General features: G+C 39.2%; 1 long non-coding RNA gene across 1 annotated transcript in view; it reads right to left on the reverse strand.

Moving 5' to 3' along the window:
* Nucleotides 1-237: 237 nt before the first annotated feature.
* Nucleotides 238-20636, reverse strand: part of LOC110362079 (uncharacterized) — a 202820-nt gene continuing 182421 nt past the window's right edge. The window contains exon 11 of the long non-coding RNA XR_010471132.1: nt 238-7575. This is a non-coding gene — a long non-coding RNA (uncharacterized LOC110362079). The remainder of the gene's footprint in view (nt 7576-20636) is intronic.

Raw genomic sequence — 20636 nt, forward strand, 5'->3', positions numbered from 1 at the left:
TTGAATATCACAAATATTATTAAAATTACATCAGACTTATGGCTGCAGTTGAGGGACCAAGGTACAGAGGACGAAGGATCCCCACTGGTGTAATTATGTTCACGCAGGGGCAATGTAAGAAAACTTGAGTGGAAATGATTCCATCTCAAAATATGTATGGTGAGAAGCACTTTTTGTCTCAGGTGGATGATAATATTTATATTTAAATTCATTTCAATCAGAACTCACACTTTCAGTCTAATTTATTGTTTAAAAAATTGTCATGCTAACAGGATGAGAGGCTAACATGAATTTGCAAGCCAAATACATTCCTATTTAGTTACTGGTAAGCTAGTTACTAGTTTCTGGTATTAAAGTCAGGAGAGCAGTCATTGTTTTTAATCATGTCCTTTTAGCTCTCATTCTTCGTTAACAAGAAAAGTCTAGAAATGACAGTTTTATTTACATCTTTACTTTCACTTCCTGTGAAGTATACACACACACACATTTGTCAATAAGCTCTTTTATATTAATTTAATTATTGAATGCAGTAACATATGTTCAAATGAAATAAAAATACTGTAAAAAAATATCATTTCAACCATTTTCTGCCAGTAAAGAAAGCAAGCTGTGCTTTTCCACGTGAGAGGTGGCAAGAAATGTAATTGCCGATATTTTTCCTTCTGATTCAGTACTGGGCTAGTGACCCAGCATACTCAGAGAATTTACCTCTTTCTTCTGGTTAACCAACACAGTGCCAGTGTCCTCTTCCCAGGGACAAAATGGGACAAAATGGTATCTCCTCAACCATTGAACTCTCCAGAACAAGAAGATAGGTCAAATTGCTGGGTCAGTAGCAGCCATGCTGTAAGACACAGCATGCTCTTTGCTGGCATCACACTTTGGGAAAGTTTTGCTTTTTTTCACAGGCAAGTTATGCTCTCCTTGTTTTGTGTTCTGGAACTCTGTGTGGTAGTACACTATAGTCACAGTTAATTGTCCTGTAACTTTAGTTAATCTTTTGGCATATGTGGATCTGAGTAGAGGAGCACACAGAATACAAGGACCAAGTAACAGACAACTGCGAATATCTGAAGCAGGAGGTGCTACTGAGAAGAAAATCACGGTTTGCTAAAGAGGCAGGAGTATTCCTGGTACTGAACACTCTGTACCCAGCAATATTCCTTGGTGGAGTACAGTCAGGAGACATAACCCTAAACATTCACATTGTAGGAATGGTACAGCCAAGCATAGGGAAAGATAACCTAGTCCTGCAGGACCTTGAAGTGACTAAAATACCATCACCCTGCAGAGTTTTGCCAGCTGAAGTGTAGAAAGCTTTTTACCTTAACTCCATTTTTCCAGTCTTGTCACATCGGGTATCTTACATCCTGTTATCCTATCTGTCGTTTGTTCAAAGTACAGGAAAAAAATAACAAAAATATACTTGCTGACTTGACACCACTTCTGGATTTTTTTTTTCCAACAGCAAGGAATCTTCCCTCATTCATTGATAGCACTTTCGAAAGCAGTTTTGACAGCAGCTTTGGTTTGACTTCAAAAGCAAGTTCAGACACTTTGGATAAAATATTTTTGCCATACTTGAAAAATCTCTTTCTTTACTCTGTAACGATATTCACACCAGCACCCCCAAAACATCTACCCATCTTCTTCTCTTTGTTGACTAATTCCCACATCCTGTCACCTTGTGAGCATAGCCATTATTCATACTGTTTTTTAGATTTTTACTCACGTCACCAGTCCCTACAGATAATGAGTTTTCTAGCAATGACCCTTTGAACCTCAGGGAGGAACTTTCACTATTCTAGAATAAACTTTCTGCCTGGGAGGAATGCCTTTGAAGTTTTTAGCAGGGAGGTCTTGACACAAGTCTGCAGTCTCAGCATTTACATAAAAGTGGAACGGCCCCCAGATCCTACAGTTAAAACCATTCTTCAATTTATTCAAATTACAGTTTGAATACAGCCCCAGATTTCAAAATATTTTCTATTTTTATACTTGCAAACCAAAAATGAATAACTCAACTAATTTCAGACATAACTGAATGACCCCACAAGCAAAAAGAAAAGATTCTGAGAATCATCGGGGACTTCAGAGCAGCTTTCTGGCAACATTGCAGTTTCTTCCCTTGCACATTAGGACTTGCGGAAAGCACCTCAGGATAGTTGGTACAGAGAGGCAGGAAGTTTACTGCACACTTGAACATTCCGAATGTCCACTCCCGCAGAGTGAGGTCACTGAGCCCTGGAAAGACATCTAAGAAAATTAAACTAATCTCATAAACTGACATCATCTGAGAGGCATTAGAAAAAGATGTACAGGAAAAATAGAGTTATTAGCACTATAGAAAAGCCACATAACAGAAACAAAAACAAGTATCTAAAAATGCCTGCAGGCAGCTCGAATTATAAGCTGAGCCCTATTTTATAACTGTTTATGGGATGCTTTTTGTTTAATTATGACTTCATTTCATCAAGTTGAAAGCTAACATCAGTATGAAAAGCAGTAAGAAGCCAGATTTAAGTGTTCAGCAGAGATGCTGAGAAATATTGTCAGAATCACCAGTTTAAGACTGACAAAGTCATGCAAACTGAAGGAATTCAAAATGGGTCGCGCACTTCAGATGACCTCCACAGGACCCTGTGTAATATATGTACTATATGGCACAGGGCCAAGCTGGTTTATGGTTTGTTTGTTGTTTGTTGTTGTTTTTTTTTTTTGATCAGTATACTGTATTCATGACTTTTAAAAAGGAAGTTGCTGAGGGCAAATACATTTGCAAAATATCCATGTCCTTGGGTTTACCATAAGAAAGGAAAAATAACTTTAATCTTAAGTCTGAACAAAGTAGCCATGCTATTATTTGTGACTTTGTAGCCTAATACAATTACAATCACGTTATATCAGTACAGCAAATCCATTTCTTTTATATACAAAATAGCTATCTGGATTATAATTTATCAAGTAAAACTAATTTTAAAGCAAAGAAAAAAAGACACTGGGATTGTGGCAGTGTTGAAAACAGGACAAAGTATTTGCACAACATTTGGAACAAATTACCACCTCTTCTGAAATTTGTATCCTAATTATGACATAGAGAGACATGAATGAGATCCTTCATGTATCTTCATATCAGGAGACACAAACCACAATATATTCCTGGATCAGTTGGAACTGAATATTTGACACAGTCAGGACTAAACCCAAAAGAAGATTATATGTAGTCTATGCAGGGATACTCATAATTCTTTTTAAAGCGCCTGCTCAGATGATCCTTGAGAAAGATATTTTGAAAATGTGATATGCAAACACTACCAGAGCAGTATGCGTTGGTTTTAAAGATGCTCACAGAGTACAAAAGTTCTTCCTCTTTCCCAATAATTGCATCTTAGTGTCATAAAGGTATGGTAAAGGATATGTAACACTTACGTAGAAACCTCTGTCATGTAGAATCAGCTTTAGGTAGAAACCATAACCATTGATTCTTGAGATATCTGAAATGAATTTATCATTTTTAAATGCAGTGTGGCATCCATCACCACAACTGGGGAAGAGCAAAGAATCAAACAAGCAGATCTCTAAAATCATAGACTGCGATTAGTCTTCTCTCAAACAGCCATGGCCAAGGAGGCCATGCTGTGCCTGTGGTCTCCATGCTGCTGATAGCTGCGTGAGACATGATAAGTTCTCTGACCTGTTCTCTCATCCTTTCAGCTGTTGTTACAGAAAGAAATTGCACTGACTGTTGTAGCACTTCCCTGGTGAACCCTGCAGTCTGAGTGGAGACCAAAGTATTGCTTTGCTTGCTAAAGTTTGCCTTGAAGAAGAGGACAAATCCAATGGATTTAGTTAACAGCCTTTCAAACAAGGATTATAACCTGAACACTTACATGCAGCCATGTCAGGACTTTTGTAAACACTGAAAACTTCCCTGTTGGTAGTGTGACTTTATTATCACAATCTTTAAAAACCTTTTTATGAAACAGATAAATAGCAAATAATTCAGAAAAGCACTAAAGACTCATCCATAGCATCCACAGACAATGTTATCAGAAGTAGAATAAATATATGAAGTCTGAAATAATGAACAAACAACTACATCAGTAAATAATGAATCAAAGCCTTTTCCCTTAGAAAAAAAAATATTAAAAATAGGAAAAAAAAAAGAGAGCACTGTCGCTTTATGCACAGCAATTATTGGAAATTAACATTTCAATAACAGTACGTGAACTAATGGATGAGGAAGCCCAACCAAGAATAGCAAATCATATTTAAAATAAACAGGCTGATAATTAACCACTTTAATCTGAAGGTTTGGGGCATAGACAGTTTTGGCAAACATATTCCTTTCTCACACTAAAGTCTTTACATTTCTTGTACATTAAAAATTAATTTGTAAGCTATAAAAATATTGTTATTGCATAGATTTCTTGGAACTCCATGCAGGTTTTTTGATATTGTTGATACCACTAGATGTAACTGATATGGTTTACAAAGTATACCTAAACATTAAGACTATCTCTTGCAAAGTGATATCTAATACCCAGGGTGCCTCCAGTTCCCTTTCATCAATATGTAGTATCAGATGCAAGAGAGCAATTTTTCAGTATTCCTGATATAGAGACAGCTTCTCTCTTTGATAGGAGTGAAGAATGTATGTTAACTGGACTTGCTTTCTGAGGGAAGGTTTTTGAAAGCCTCTTCTTCCCTTCTTGTGCCTACACTGGATTCTCCAGTTTATCTCCTTTCATGTAACTGGGCTAAAAGATGAGGGTGAACTGATAAAAAACTTAGTGATCTGTGGAAGAGAAGGAAAAAAAAGCACATTAGCTCCAAGCCCTAGTTACTTATTCAAATAGCCTTTTCAAAGGTACCACTGTTGGCTGGATCAGGTGGAGCCAATGCTGCCTCATGTCTGAAATATTTCACTTTGATTCTAGAAAGATGCTCTGTAATACTGATGGGCACTTGGTTTAGAATATTAGAGATGAAGTCATCTAGGGCAGGATTTAGCTTCAGACTTACACACCTAAATTTCTCAGTACAGATTTAGCAGAAAAGCATTCTGATCACCATAAAATAGATAGCTCGTGGCTGTCAGCTGAGTAACTCTTTAGGATCCACTGACCATGCTGACTAGTTCTCCAGTAACTAAATCAGAGCTTAAGCATCTGGCAGACATGTCAGTTCTTAAATTTAAAAACCTGACTGTGAATCACAGCCTGGGGTCTGTAGTAGTCACCTGTACACTAGAGGTTATAACTAGTATGGTAGATAAAAGTCTTGCTTTATGATGAATAGTCAACACCATCTTTTATTTCCTTTCAGTTTTACCTTATACTCCCTTTCAAGATTTTGAAATTAATCTGACTAGTTTTATAACAGGCAAAATGCTGAACTAAACCTTTTGTTCCCTTAAACCACTTCAGTAGAAAAAGAGAAGGCAGAAGGCAATTAACTTCTGCTGGAACTGTAATCTGCAATTTATGTATGCCAGTTCTGTATGGACAGGAGTTATGGAGAGCATATGTTTTATATAGTAGGACATATGGCCTCAGTTATCATGGCTATTGAAAATAAAAACAAATTGTCTACTCTTTATTCATAGTCATGTAGATAATATAGATTTCCAGTTAGGACAATAGCTTTTCAGTGGTTTTACTCTTTTATAAAATGGAAGAGAAGGAGGTTCCATAACTTAATTGCCCTGTCTTCTATGCTGGCTTTACAAAACGGCAACTTTATTAATTTCAGCTGTATTACTTCCGGGTTACATCTGTGCAACTGAGTAGAGAAATCGATGTGGAGACAGTTTTTAAAATAACATATAGAAAGTACCAGGTGTAAAAAACTCATGTCATTTGAGCATTCATTTGCAGTAATTGAGAGATGTTTCAGTAATGCAATATATTAATTGAATTTGACATTTCAAACTAAAAATATCCAACTGCCAGTTGAAAAGACGTTCTACTTTCTGTTAGAAATAGTCTTTGGAGTGGTTATTTTTTGCTAATTTGGGGGTGGGTTGTTAATTTGAGGTTTTTTGTACTGAAGTACAAAGCCAATCACTACAGCATAATGTGACTTTTAGGTTACTTCCTGCATGGGGCAAACGTCAGAACAGTGTCTTACAAGGCATTTGAAGGAAATCCTATCTTTTCTTTGCTCAACTTCAAACTTCAGGCTGATTTTACAATTTCAGAGAATCATAGAATATCCTGAATTATAAGTGACGTACAAGGATCATCAAGTCCATTTCCTATGGACTATTTCAAATAGGTCCATTTTTGCAAATGCATTTCATTGCAGATTTTTCACTAATTTTCTGTTGCATACGGTTACCATTACTACTTCTGTCATGATTACTTTAATATTGTAGAATGAGCAGAGAAACCTACAGAAGTGGGACTTCTTTCTAATTCCATTAGTTTTGTTTGATTCTACTCTCTGAGTTATGAAGCACTTAAAACTTCTTTGCATCTCTCTCTGCAACTGTAGCCTCTTTCACAAGTCATAGTCTAGATGTGGGCTTTTTTTACCCATATTGAGTTTCAAATGAGCTACACAAATTTACACTGCCTATTTGACTGCAAATCATTAACACGTGTTCAAGTTCTGCTTCAGCTGTTCATTTAAGAATCTCAGAATATCAGCATGAACAAACCAATGTCTTAGACCTAGCAACATGACCTATTTGTATAACTGGAGAACTTGTGTACCTTCCATCTGAAATTATATCTTTTAACGTCCAAAATAATCCAAGTAATCTAAACTTTAAAATATCAGTTTAAGACAGAATATTCTAAGAAGATACTTGTGGCAGAACATAAGAGTTATTTGTTGATAACTTTAGTTAATTAATGAGGACCACATTACTGCGGTGGTGTTTGCACCACAGTGTCTTACTCCTGAAGTGCTCCTGTGAAAGTTGGAGGGACTGTGGAAAATCTCTGTCACTGAATTGCTGAGACACTTACCTGGAGCTCTCAAGGTCTCTATTCTGTTCCTCCACTGTCCTCTGGGAACATGTCACCTTCCTGGGCAACAGTTAACCCCTCTGGAGGCCAGGCAGAATTATTGCAATTACAGGCCTGAAGAAATGTGTTATTTTATGTGACAAGGACATAATCTGTGGTCATAAGGTATTTTTTTATTTTTAAGGAAATTGCCATTACTTTTAACTACATTGTATATGCTGTTTTATTTAGAGGTTGATATTCTGTACTGGTTTAACACTTTTCCTAATTTTCTGGCACACTCACAAGGGTTGAAGTCTCTGCATATGTCTGTCAGACACACCATAATTTCAAATTACTTAAATGTTATTAAAAACTCTGCAACTGTCATAAAAACAAACAAACAAACACACACCATCACCAACAAACCACAAACAACAAAAGTAAGAGGGATGGGTAGTGTGTCTCTATGAGAATCATTGAGTGTCCTAGATGTTGACCCTGCAGTGGAATCAGCCTGTCTTATTTAAGAGCTGTTTGGTTACCTTCAGTGTAATTCCAGTTAGACGTGTTATCCTGGCATTTCAGTGGCTCCAGTACTTCTACTCAAGGCCATGATCTGAGAAAACAGAATGTGATCATGAAACAATTTTATGGAGGTTATAATTTCCACTGGGCAAGTCTGCAGAGTGTCCTTGGAAAACTCTGCTTCGTATGCCAGCTGTAACTAAATGCACATGAATTAAGAATGAGCTGCCAGGTGGCTAGGGACATCGTTTTTACAAAAACAGAGTCTGCACTGTGCAGAAAAGTACTTGGCACTAAATGCTGTAGCAAAATGTTATTATTTTGAAATATATTATACAATATAGGTAAAAGTAGTTTCAGTCAATTTAGACAAAGAGAAGAGCAACACAATGAGAGTGGACACATAACACCAAAAAGACATTTAAATAGGTTCTTTGTATATAATTTTAGAGATGCATCATTGCTTTTTATTAAAACTAGACTGTTTGTCTCCTTATTAAAAAGTTATGTTATTAATAAGAAAATCAGTTATGACTCATAACATTCATTTTAGCACTAAAATAACAAAAGGAAAGCAGGAGGTACTCTGCCAAGCCACTGCCTAGTCTTACCTCAGTAAAAGAGCGTAAATTGATGCAAGTCTTCCTTCCCTTGAGACAGTGTCAAAGGAGAAGCAGGTAGGTTCTGCTTACTGCTGTCAACTTCCCCTCTACACTGAAATCAGTGAGACAATTATGCCAGTTTATTGTTCTTTAGTTTCTAGGAAACTGGGAAAAATTGTTTTCTTCTTGGATTACTCTTTGCTCAGGGCAGATTGTGTAGCCACAGCCACTATTTTGCAATTTATACAGTCACAATATTTTCTGAAGAGCTTCTTTCATGGATGCAACATCCAAATATACCCTTAATGAAGACACATCAAAACTCTACATATAATATAATGTCTGCTTTAAGCACACAGCCTGACTACAACTGAATCAGGGATTAGTGCCCATGAAGAACAGAATATATTTTTGCAAAATTTTCACAGCAGCTAACGCTAACACCAAGAATTGTGGAAGCAACTCTCTGCAAGACAGTCTGGTAGTTTTAACTGTTATTTTTGGAAGTTTGCAGTTATTACTGATAGGGTCTTCATTTTGTTGACTACTGCTGTTGTATCTAAACAGATTGCATTATGCCTGAGGCAAATGCCCAAAGCTGGAAACTAGACAAACTTGGGGAAAACATACAAGGTCACTCTTACTATTATTCCCACTGTACTACAAAGTTGTTATCTCTGTGGGCGTTGTCCTTCATAACTTCAAGATGCTCCTGCAGCCAGCAGTATCTTGGCTCTCTACCACACCAGTTTTCCAGTACTGCATCCTGAGTTACTATGACCTCACTGGAAATCTGGAGACCCATGGCAGCTGTGGAGTAAAGACTTTGCATTTTGGTGTTGAAGTCACCATACCCAGCACAATACTGGAGCATTCTGCTCTCCTCATCTGCCACTCTCTGCCCTTGCAGGAGATGTTCTCCCTTCTCATGCAGCAGGACCCACCATGCTGGGGCAAGTTTAGCAGGGAGGAGAAGGCAGCTCTGACCTGGCATTAGCAGTGGACTTGCCTGTTAATTCCAGAGCTGATAATTCACAGCTGCAGGGCACTGCTGAGATGGTCCCAGCTCCTGCTGAACTCTGACAAACCTAGGATCAGATCCCATATTTGAGCACAACATGGTGCTCACTGAAATTCTTACTGAAAGATATTTGTTTTCCTCTGATTAGCTCAGATTGCACTGATATTTCAAGAAAACAAGAAATGCAAGATTCTTGTAGCTATAATGTGTTATTTAAAGATACCAAAGACATTCAGAGCAGCAAAGAGAGGAAAGGTCAAATGCTATAAAATGCTGAACTGCGCTTCCAGAGACCAGCTAATAAAGAAAACTGAAAAACTCAACCACAAACAAACTGTTACAGTAGTACTTCTGATGTGAGTCTGCCGGAGGTTCCCATCATATTGCCTGACCTTTGTACTGAGCTTAGAAATATGAAGGTTTTATCTCCACAAGCTTTGGTCCAACCCTGAGAAGCAGGGTAAAGCTGCACCATCATAACATATTACTGACGTGAAAAGAAGAGAGGAAGAGGAAGAGGAAGAGGGAGAAGAGGAGATTCTTCTCTTCCTTTATGCATCCTTTCTGTACTAAGAGACTGATTTCTGTTTTATCCCAGAATAATAAAATAATTATAATATCACCAAGTGATAGATAACTCCAACTGTACCGTGTCTTTATTACAGGACAAAATCATCAGCTAAATGTGTGGTAGAAACATATATCCATCTTGCAACATCTTGATATTCATACCACTTCCTTTTAGCAAAAAACTATTTTTTTTTAATAAAGCATACAAAACCCAGTCTTGGTACTGAATCAAGTTGTAGCTGTTTTGTGCAAGATCTTTATTCCCCACCATACTGACCTGGACAGGCTGGAGACCTGGAAAGGCTGGAGAGTTGGGCGGAGAGTTGAACCTTAGTGGTAGCATGTACCTTCTGAACAAGCCTTAACCCACGTGAATTTACAGTGAACTCACAGGAAAAACTGGGTGGAAAAATGTAATGAAATATAACAAGGGAAAGCATAGAGTCTTGCATCTGGGTAGGAACAACCCCAGGTTCCAGTATAAGTTGGGGAATGACCTATTAAAGAGCAGTGTAGAGGAAAGGGACTTGGGGGTCCTGGTGGACAACAGGATGACCATGAGCTAGCACTGTGCCCTTGTGGCCAGGAAGGCCAATGGCATCCTGGGGTGTATTAGAAGGGGGGTGGCTAGTAGATTGAGAGAGGTCCTCCTTCCTCTCTACTCTGCCCTGGTGAGACCACACCTGGAATATTGTGTCCAGTTCTGGGCCCCTCAGTTCAAGAAGGACAGGGAACTGCTGGAGAGGGTCCAGTGTAGGGCAACGAAGATGATTAAGGGAGTGGAGCTTATGAAGAAAGGCTGAGGGAGCTGGGTCTCTTTAGTTTGGAGAAGAGGAGACTAAGGGGGGACCTCATTAATGTTTATAAATATATAAAGGGTGAGTGCCATGAGGATGGAGCCAGGCTCTTCTCGGTGGCAAACAATGATAGGACAAGGGGTAATGGGATCAAGCTGGAACACAAGAGGTTCTGCTTAAATTTGAGAAAAAACTTCTTCTCAGTGAGGGTGACAGACACTGTAACAGGCTGCCCAGGGAGGTTGTGGAGTCTCCTTCTCTGGAGACATTCAAAACCCGCCTGGACATGTTCCTGTGCGACCTCACCTAGGCATTCCTGCTCCAGCAGGGGGATTGGACTAGATGATCTTTTGAGGTCCCTTCCAATCCCAAACATACTGTGATACTGTGATAAAAGCTTTAAAAATAAATACTATGGCCAAATATCCAATTCTCTTGTACCCTCACTTGTCAGCATATTGAATCATAGAATCATGGAACAATTTTGACTGGAAAAAGACCTTCAAGATCCCTGAGTCCAGTCATTAAACTAACACTGCCAAGTCCACCTTGAAACCATCTACGCATCTTTTGAACACCTCCGGGGATGGTGAGTCCACCACTTCCCCGGGCAGCCTGTTTCAATACCCAACAACCTTTTCCATGAAAAACTTTTTCTTAATATCCAATCTAAACCTCCCCTGGCACAACCTGAGACCATTTCATCTTGTCATATAGCTTATTACTTGGGAAAAGAGACCAACACTCTCCACGCTACAATCTCCTTTCAGGTAGTTGCAGACAGCGATAAGGTCTCCCCTCAGCCTCTTCTCCAGGCTAAACAGCCCCAGATGCCTGAGCCACTCCTCATAAGACCTGTGCTCCAGGCCCCTCACCAGCTTTGTTGCCCTTCTCTGAACTCTCTCCAGCACCTCAATGTCATTCTTGTAGTGAGGGGGCCAAAACTGAACACAGTGTTCAAGGTGCAGTCTCACCAGTGCCAAATACAGAAATAAATACCACACATAAAATTCACACCCCACCCTTATACAAAAATGAATTCAAACTAACTTTCAGGTGTAGACAAGCCTCTAGACCTGCCTAATGAATTTTTCACCATACTTACCATTTGTTGTACAATAATATGTAAAATGACCTGAAGCAATGTAGGTGCTCCTCATACTGGAACATGGACTAAAAAAAAATGTAAACTTCATATATTTCTGATAAGTCTATTCAAACAGAAGATGCATTTGACCTTTGGAGATAGCCAAAGTGCGAAAAAGTCTGGTAGCTGAAAATATCCCCTGAAATTAATCTGAAAATGTTGTGTTGATATGTTCTTATGTAGCATGATATATTTGAGTCTAGAAAGAGCTAATGGTCACCAGTCTAGATGTCCTGGAATTAATAAAGACAAAGTGACCAAAAATGTTTATTTCAGAGGTAATAAACACATAATTAAGAGATATGCTGAGGGAAATTATTTTAATTATCATTTCCTACATGAGATGCTTATCAGAAAACCAAAGGATTTTGGGAAATAGTGAGGAAAAAAAAAAAATATTTTAAACCCTTTCTAGATCAATACCTATATTTATATCCAATTTAAAAAATACTTCATTAGTCAAAACTTCATTTTGTTTTTTAAAAAGCTGAAAAATTATAACTCATCATTAGTAATTATTCATGAATTGCAGTTCACTTGAGTTTTAGGAAAAAATTAGCACATTACAGACATATTATGTTGCTACAGTAATAGAAACTGGAAATTTCTTAAGAAAATTAGAAAGAGCTGCTGTTTTACTTTAGATCTGCCAGATCTAGAAAACCATTAATATTACAAGGTAGTAAGATAATTTTACAATTTTACTGTGTACAATATTAAATTACTACAGACAGTTTTTTTCAAGGAAACATATATATATTAAGGGGGTTTTTGGTATCCATTGTCATCCTATACTAGCAGCAGAGAATTACAGAACCAGGCTTTAGATCAAAGTCATTGAAGCAGGAGTATTGTTAAACTAGTCATGTAAAGCTCCGAATGAGCAAGAGAAATGCAATCAGTGCACATTTCTACTCGACATGCAACAAATAAATATTGGCCAGAGGCTGATAACCGAATTGTCCATGAGAAATCATACTGCTGAGTTGGTATAGAGAGTGAAATATTTGGATAAGACATCCAGAAAGCATTTTAGTGACCCACTTACTGTCCATACGGTATGTATAGTTGCACAAGGACTCCAGGCAGATTTGCAGATGAGAGCTCTTATACTTAAAATTCTAAAACTTCCTAAACAATGTCAAGAAGCTGCACAGAGATGCTACAATGTACTTACAACTGTATTGCCACATGACATGCTCTAACTTGTCACCCTCAGATCAAGACATTAAAAAAGATTCAATGAAAACAGAGCGAAATTCAAACTACAATTTTAAATTTTGAGGGTGGTTAAGCACTGGAGCAACTTGTTTTGGATGCAGTGTTTACTTTCTCACTTGAGACTTTTTGTACCAGATTGGTTGTACCTTTCTCAAACAACATGCTCTAGATCAGTCAGAAGACATAGATAAGTCTTTGAACTACTTAATGAAATTATGTGGATTGTGTTATGCCAGATATGACAGCATGATCATAACTTGTGGCCTTAAAACTTAAGAAAACATGAAACCATTTAGGGTTTAGTCATGCTAACTCTGCTTTCAACTTAAGGGATATAATGTCGCACAAGTACAAATAGGTGAAGAAATAATTTGAGGGACACGTATTCATCATCAAATGAGAAATATATTAAAATATAAAAGTTTTTATGAGATTTACTTTTCATGTCTTCCCTATGATGAAAATAATATCATTAATATTCATGCATTTCAGATATCGCTGTTTGTTGTTTGACAGATGTTAATGCAGTGCAACTAGTAGGAAAAAAATAAATAAACAAAGTGATCTTATTAGAGCATGTGCAAACATGCTGTGTAAACAGCTGTTTATTATCTGCATCAAAGCGAAACCTCCTATCTCTTAGCAACTGAGCCACTAGAAGACCTTCACAACCACATGTCAGATTTTTCACCATGCAGAAACAAATGGTATATAAACAAAAACTGTCTGAAAATCACAATGGGTGAGATTGCCAGCTTCTGTTTTAAGATCCATCTGACGATTGACTCTGGAGATAATACAGGACTTATTTTTTACTCTTTTGCTGCTCTACAGTACTTTTCATTGATACCTGCATGATGCACTAATGCGCAGGACTTCATGAGACCGTTTGAGAGTGACTGGCAGGCAGTGGCAGGTCATAGTCTGTTGACAGACAACTGCTTATATGACCTTGTGTTTCCAGCTAGTGAACTGAAATTAACAAATTAAATATTTTTTGCTTATATATTGGCAATACTGACATTCAAATGTCACTCTTAACCATCTTCCAAGATTTGATCTAGTGATCTTGATTTACTTTTGATTAGCTTAGAACACAACCTTTAGAAATCATGACTAGGAGTCATGTCTTACTAGATTTGTTGGATGCTTTCCTAGATTTGCTGTTCACTAAGAGATAGGGTCTCATGGGTAAAGTGGTGGTCAGTGGCTGCCTTGGTCACAGCAACCGCAAAGCAGTCAGGTTTAAAATCTATGCTAAGAGGAGGAAAACTGTCAGCAAGACCTCAGCTCTGGATACGAGGAAAGCAGAATTCAGGTTGTGCAGAGAACTGCTTAGTAAGGCCTCTGGTGAAAAAGTTTTTGAAGGTGCTGGGGTCCATCAGTGTTGGTCACTTTCTAAGTGCCACCTCATAAAAGCACAGGAGCAGGCAATCTCAAAATGATGAAAGTCAAGCAGGTGAGGCAAAAATCTGGCTTGGCTGAGGAGGAATCTTTGTCTTGAAGTATGGAAAAAAATCATAGAATCATAGAATGATTTTGGTTGGAAGAGACCCTTAATATCGTTGAGTCCAACCATAACCTAACTCTAGCACTAAACCATGTCTCCCTAAGAACCTCATCTATATGTCTTTTAAACACCACCAGGGATGGTGACTCAACCACTCCCCTGGGCAGCCTGTTCCACTGCTTCATATAGACAAAGCAGAGAGGTTTAATACTTCCTTCATCTTGGTCTTCAACACTGGAGATGGACTTGGGGACTCCCAGAGCCCTGGACTAAGGAACCGTGGCTGCAAGAATGACAGACTCCCAGTCAATACAGAACTTGTGTAGGATTTGCTACTTCAGCTAGATCCCTACAAGTCAATGGGGCCTGATGGGATTCATCCAAGGGTACTGAAAGAGCTGGCAGATGTCATAGCAAGACCTCTCTCCATGATTTTTCAACATTCCTGGGAATCTGGAGAGATCCCAATTGAATGGAAGCTGGGAAACGTTTTCCCAGTCTTCAGGAAAGGCAAGAGGGATAACCCTGGCACCTACAGGCCTGTCAGCTTCACTTCTGTTCCTGGCAAAATAATGGAGAAGATTATTCTGGGAATTACTGAAAAGTGCCTGAAAGCAGTCATTGTTTCCAGCCAGCATGGGCTCATGAGGGGAAAGTCCTGCTTGACCACACTGTAGTGTGTGAGCAATTGGCTGGTGGGTCAGGCTCTAAGGGTTCTAGTAAATGTCAGTCTGGCGACCAGTCACAAGCGGGGTTCCACAGGCATCCATCTAAGGGCCAGCACTTTTCAATGTCTTCACAAATGTCTTGGACTCAGGACTTGGTGGAATACTAAGTAACTTCTCCAATGACACAAAATTGGGAGGAATTGTTGACCCTCTAGATGGCAGAGAGGCCCTGCATAGGAATCTAGACAAACTGGTGAACTGGACAATCACCATGAAGCTTAACAAGGGGAAGCACTGTAATTTGTACCTGAGACATGGCAACCCTTGCTCTACATACAGATGGGGGGAGGAGATGCTGGAAAGCAGCTCTGCAGAGAGGGATCTGGGGGTTCTGGTTGACGGCAAGTTGAACATGAGCCAACAGTGTGCCCTGGCAGCCAAGACGGCCACCTGTGTCCTGGGTGCATCCACCACAGCATTGCCAGCCAGACAAGAGAGGTGATTGTCCTGCTCTGCTCTGCACTGGTGTGGCCTCAACTGGAACACCATGTGCAGTTCTGGGTGCCACAGGATAAAAAGGATAAAAAGCTATCCGGAGAGTGTCCGGATACAAAGAAGACCACAAATTTGGTGAAGGGTTTGGAGGCAAAGTCATATGAGGACGGTCTAAAGTCACCTGGTTTGTTCAGCCTGGAGAAGAGAAGACTGAGTGGAGACCTCAATGTGGTCTACAGCTTCCTCACAAGAGGAGGAGGAGGAGGGCAGGCCCTGATCTCTTCTCTCTGGTGACCAATGATACAACTCAAGGGAATGGCAAGAATATGTGCCAGGGGGGGTTTAGGTTGGACATTAGGAAAAGACTCTTCACTCAGAGAGTGGTGGAGTACTGGAACAGGCTCCCCAAGGAGGTGTCACAGCCCCAAGCCTGACAGTGTCCAAGAAGAGACTGGACAGACCTCAGACCCTTAGACACATGGTATGAACTGTGGGGTTGTTATGTGCAGGGACAGAAGTTGGACTCGATGATCCTTGTGGGTCCCTTCCAACTCAGGACATTCTATGATTTTATGATTCAGTCTTGGTTGAAAAACATTACTTTCCTGGTGGTGACAAGCTTCAAGTTATTCTGGTTTGTATTGTTTCTAGTGTCATATAGCCAGATGTCAGATCTGACCCTACTACTTTCCCATTCTAAAAAGATGTCCCATATCAGAAGTGTTTTTTCTTCTTAGAGACAAACACGTCCAATTTGCTAGACTGAATACTTCCATGGCAAGAAGGAGAACATTTCCGATAGTAGAGGTAACACTTGTAGACCGTTAATAAGTTACTCTTCAGACCTCAGGAGGATTTCTTCAGTCTCTCACAGTAAAGATGAGATTTCAGCATGCCAGACAGTATTTTCTGAATCCATCTCAGTGGGAAAATTTATCTGAACACTTTTCCTTGTGTGGATGCTGGAACTGTACCCTGAGTTCTAGCAACACCCTCACTAATGTCACTAATATCAGTCTCATTATGAAGATTGCCCTACTTCCACTTCACATTTCTCAGCTCTAAGCTTTTATTTGCACAACTCTCACAGAATTCACCAGAAAAGTAGCTCCCAGTTCCTTATCTGCCTTCCATAACCCTAACAACATATGGTTTTTCATTCAGCCCTTATCCCAAAAGAATTGTTCCTAAAATGATTTCACCAGCTTGAACACATCGGTCTGCAAGACTACACTCTCTATACACCATCTTTGAACGAGGTAAGTCAGATCAGGTGTTAGAATCTAGGTATGCTAGATTTATATCACGTAAGATTTCCCCTACGTTTGTTGGATGGTCTGCTGTCATACTAGGCAATTTACTGACTTTCCACAGCTCTCAGCACTAAGACAGGAGGCCAAGCAGCAGTTACATTAATGTAGCACTGAGAAATCAGAGTTGGGAGCGGGGGCAGGAGGCATGAATCACCTGCCAAACTAAGGAAAACATAAAATAATCTCAGAAGGTATTTGAGAAGTCATTTCAAAAATGAGACAAGGCCAGGAGGCTCAACTTTCTTGGATTTTGATGGATTAAAGAAGTTGACCTTCATTCATTCATGTTTAGAGGATGGCCTATGAAACCCCCTATGTAACCATATTCCCAGCCTCTGTCAATAATCCTGTCTGAAGTATTTGTCATGTGTTTTGCCACTCCAAAACAAATGTGCAAGCTCCTGAAATGTCACAACCTGATGTGCAGCAAGTCTCAGAGTGGAATATGTTTGTCAGCCATGTGCTTCCAAGGCTACAACCTTCCTGAACTAAACACTGCCTCCCTAATGAGTTCCCATCCCTTCTACACACAGTGGGCAGGATGGAGAACCTTCTCTGCAACACTGTCAGGATAAAGACAAACCTGTTCTTCTGGGTGCACCCTACCTATGCTCCTTTCTTAACCCAACAATATATGAATATGGCAGAGGGAAGAAAGCTAAGCATGAGTAGAAAATAATTGTTCTGCAGTAGCTATGTTAGAAATTAATTAGTAGCATTCTAATTGCCAAACTGAGATGGCAATATCTCTTATTAAAGAGTCCCTAAAGCTATTAAAAATTATTTTCTGATACAAACGGTGGGGAGGGAGAGAAAAAGGCAAATGAGGCAAGAAGAAGCAAAATGCACTGAGAAATAAGACCAGAGAAAACAATAAAGATGCACAAATGGTATTTCTTACGGAAAGCTTTTTAACTAGGAAGGAACTTTCTGTAAAGTTATTTAAAAATAATCTCCGTGTATCTAGGACTCCTCAGTTTGTACCAGTAGCCCAAAAAACTGCATTTTTTTCTTATGTCTCATGTCAAACAAATCTTACAGAATTTGCAGCAATAATCACACTGTTTCACAAGAAGGATCAAAGACTTGTCCATTGCCAGGATTAACTGTGAGTCAGTAGTATAAGTATGGTGCAGGACAGTGGTAGCTGTAGTATAATTATACTTGGGATGAAAAAGAGCATGAATCCACTCTCCTTGGCACATTTTACTAGTTGACTTTTCTCACCACTGCTATTGCTGAAATTATCATTATTTATGTACGTTAAGAAAGCTCTGAGTAGATCAAGATCTTGAAGAGCTTAGCTGTAAGGACATCTACTTGGAAAATCCCAGGGAGCCTTAAGCAGAAGACAACACTGTCTCATACCCCCAGGATCATGACTCATCCAAGCTTAGACAGTCCTGCTTACGGAAACCATGTGATGAAAAACACAATTGCTACAGACATTGAAGAATTTTGTTGTTTTTTTCTGTTATTGTAAGTTACTTACTTTCTTCCTAAAATGAAATACAGGCACATAACAGCTTGTAAAACGGGGCCCAAGTGGTCAGCACATAAACCACTCAACACTTAACAGTCAGTGGCACAACATAAATATTTGCATTAATATTCTGCAGGTGACAAAAATAAAAACAGTCTTCTTGAAAGGCTCTTTATGCTATCCTGGCATCCAATGGAAGTATGTTTTATGTTAACTTAGCGTTCAAAGGTCATAGTTATACAGTCAGGAGAACATTTATCAGACGGGTAAGCCCCAAATTTCAATGCAAAGAGTAACGTTGGAAAGAGCACCAGGGTCACCATCACTACATTGTCTGGTCTCTGGTGACTTTATTAGACATTGTGTATCCTTTACAACCTGCCTAACAGACCACCTGTCTGCCACAATTTCTGATTAGGACAAGAGATATTCCACTGACAATGCCCTAATTAGGACTAAAATTCATCCACTGAGACTGTATGTCTCTCTGGCAAGCCAGTCTCTAAAAAAATGTTCACATTCTGTTGTTATACCCTCCTGCTCCCCCTTATTCTTACTTTCTTTCACCTAAAGCCTTATTTTGGGACCATAAAACACCTATTCTAACTGAATCTTAACCCAGTATAGACTTAGCATGTCAGTGAAAAGAAAAAGTGTAATTAACATTAAAAACTGAAATTGTCAAGAGCAGATCCATAACCCCCAGTGAAGAAGTCTCCTACAGTGTTCATGCATTTAACTGGTACCAAATTCCAAAACAGTATTGAGTGTTATTGAATGACAACTTCTGGCACATGATCTGTTTAACTACTTAAAAAGGGACTCAGTATTGCTTATACTATCTAAAGTTTTCCATTGTATAATCCTAGCATTTGGTTCCTATTCTTACACTTGGAGTATTCAAAGTATGATTTCCCATGGAGCCTCAAAAGCAGTATTACTGAAAGCTTTCATCAAAAATCAGCCCACTATTTCCAAAACTGAAGTTAGGAAAATATAGTGTTCAAAATCCTGTTAGGCTGTGAAAATCATATCCTCATTAAACTAATGCTACCATGTTTCTGACATATGGATTTAGCATTTGGCAAGTGTGAGATTTATTGCTGTTGCAAGTGTCATTGTTTCTCTGCTCTCAGCAAAGCACTGTAAAGCCCAATGGCAAAAACTGTGTCATTACCTTCTAGTGTCTGTCAGTAAAACAATTATTTTAATTAGCTGAAGTGACAAAAGCCTGTGCTAGGAAGCTGATGGCCTCTCACAAATTGCAATTCACTCAGAGGATTCCACAATATCTGGTCTTAGCCTTTTCTGTTTCAACAACATAGAAATGGAATGCAAGAATATGACATTAAATAACAATGTTAAAATTACACAATCATGCTGGCTGAAGTTAAGAAGTCTAGAAGAAACATGATTTCTTATACAAATCAATGTGAAAGTCTGCATTAAGTCACAGACTTTAATTACATAATTATAATAATAAGTCTTTTAGGACAACTGTTCCACTCCCTGAAGAGTATAGACCAACTCAAGGAACTGGGGGAAATATGAATTCTGTTCCTCCCTCCAGGGATTTAATGCATTAAGGAAGTATTATGCAAAATCCAGCAGCATATTTTTTAGCAATTCTGAAAGAAACAACAGATCCTAGAAGCAAATAATTCATGTGAGAAGGGACCTTAGGAGGTCATCTAGTTCAAGTGTCTCCTCAAGGCAAGGTCAGCACCAAATTCAGATCATGCTGCCTAGAGCTTCGTTTGGTCATGTTCTTGAGACCTCTGAGAACAGAGATCCTGGAGCTTCTTGGGTTACCTGGTCCCTTGTGTAATTATCCTCACAGTGAATGTCTTCTGCGCTTAGACTCAGAAACTCCCATCATGTCAATTAATGATGACTGTCTCTTGTTTTCCTACTACACACCTCACTAAATACTTGCCTCCTTGATAACTTCCCTGTAGGAACTGAGAGGGTGCTGTTGGGTTCCCCTGAAGCCCTCTCTGCTCCAGGCTGTGCAAGCCCAACTCCCTCAGCCTCCTCTCACAAGGTGAGTGCTCCAGCCTCCTGACCATCTTGGTAGCCTCTGTTGAACTCCAGTTTTTCAGTGACCTTCTTGAACTAGGGGCCCAAAACAGTTCCTAGATGCAGCCTAACAAGTGGCAAGCAAAGGGGGAGGAAACTCTGCCCTCAGTCCAATGGCTGTGCCCATACTGACACAGCCCAGAATGCTCTTGGCCTCCAATGCTGCCAGGGTAAACCTCTAGAATTTAAATTCCCACTGAAGTGATACTGGAGAATTAGGACCACAAGTCTGAACTTCGCATTACT

Source organism: Columba livia, chromosome 3 (genome assembly GCF_036013475.1).
Source record: "Columba livia isolate bColLiv1 breed racing homer chromosome 3, bColLiv1.pat.W.v2, whole genome shotgun sequence".
NCBI classification, from domain to species: domain Eukaryota; kingdom Metazoa; phylum Chordata; class Aves; order Columbiformes; family Columbidae; genus Columba; species Columba livia.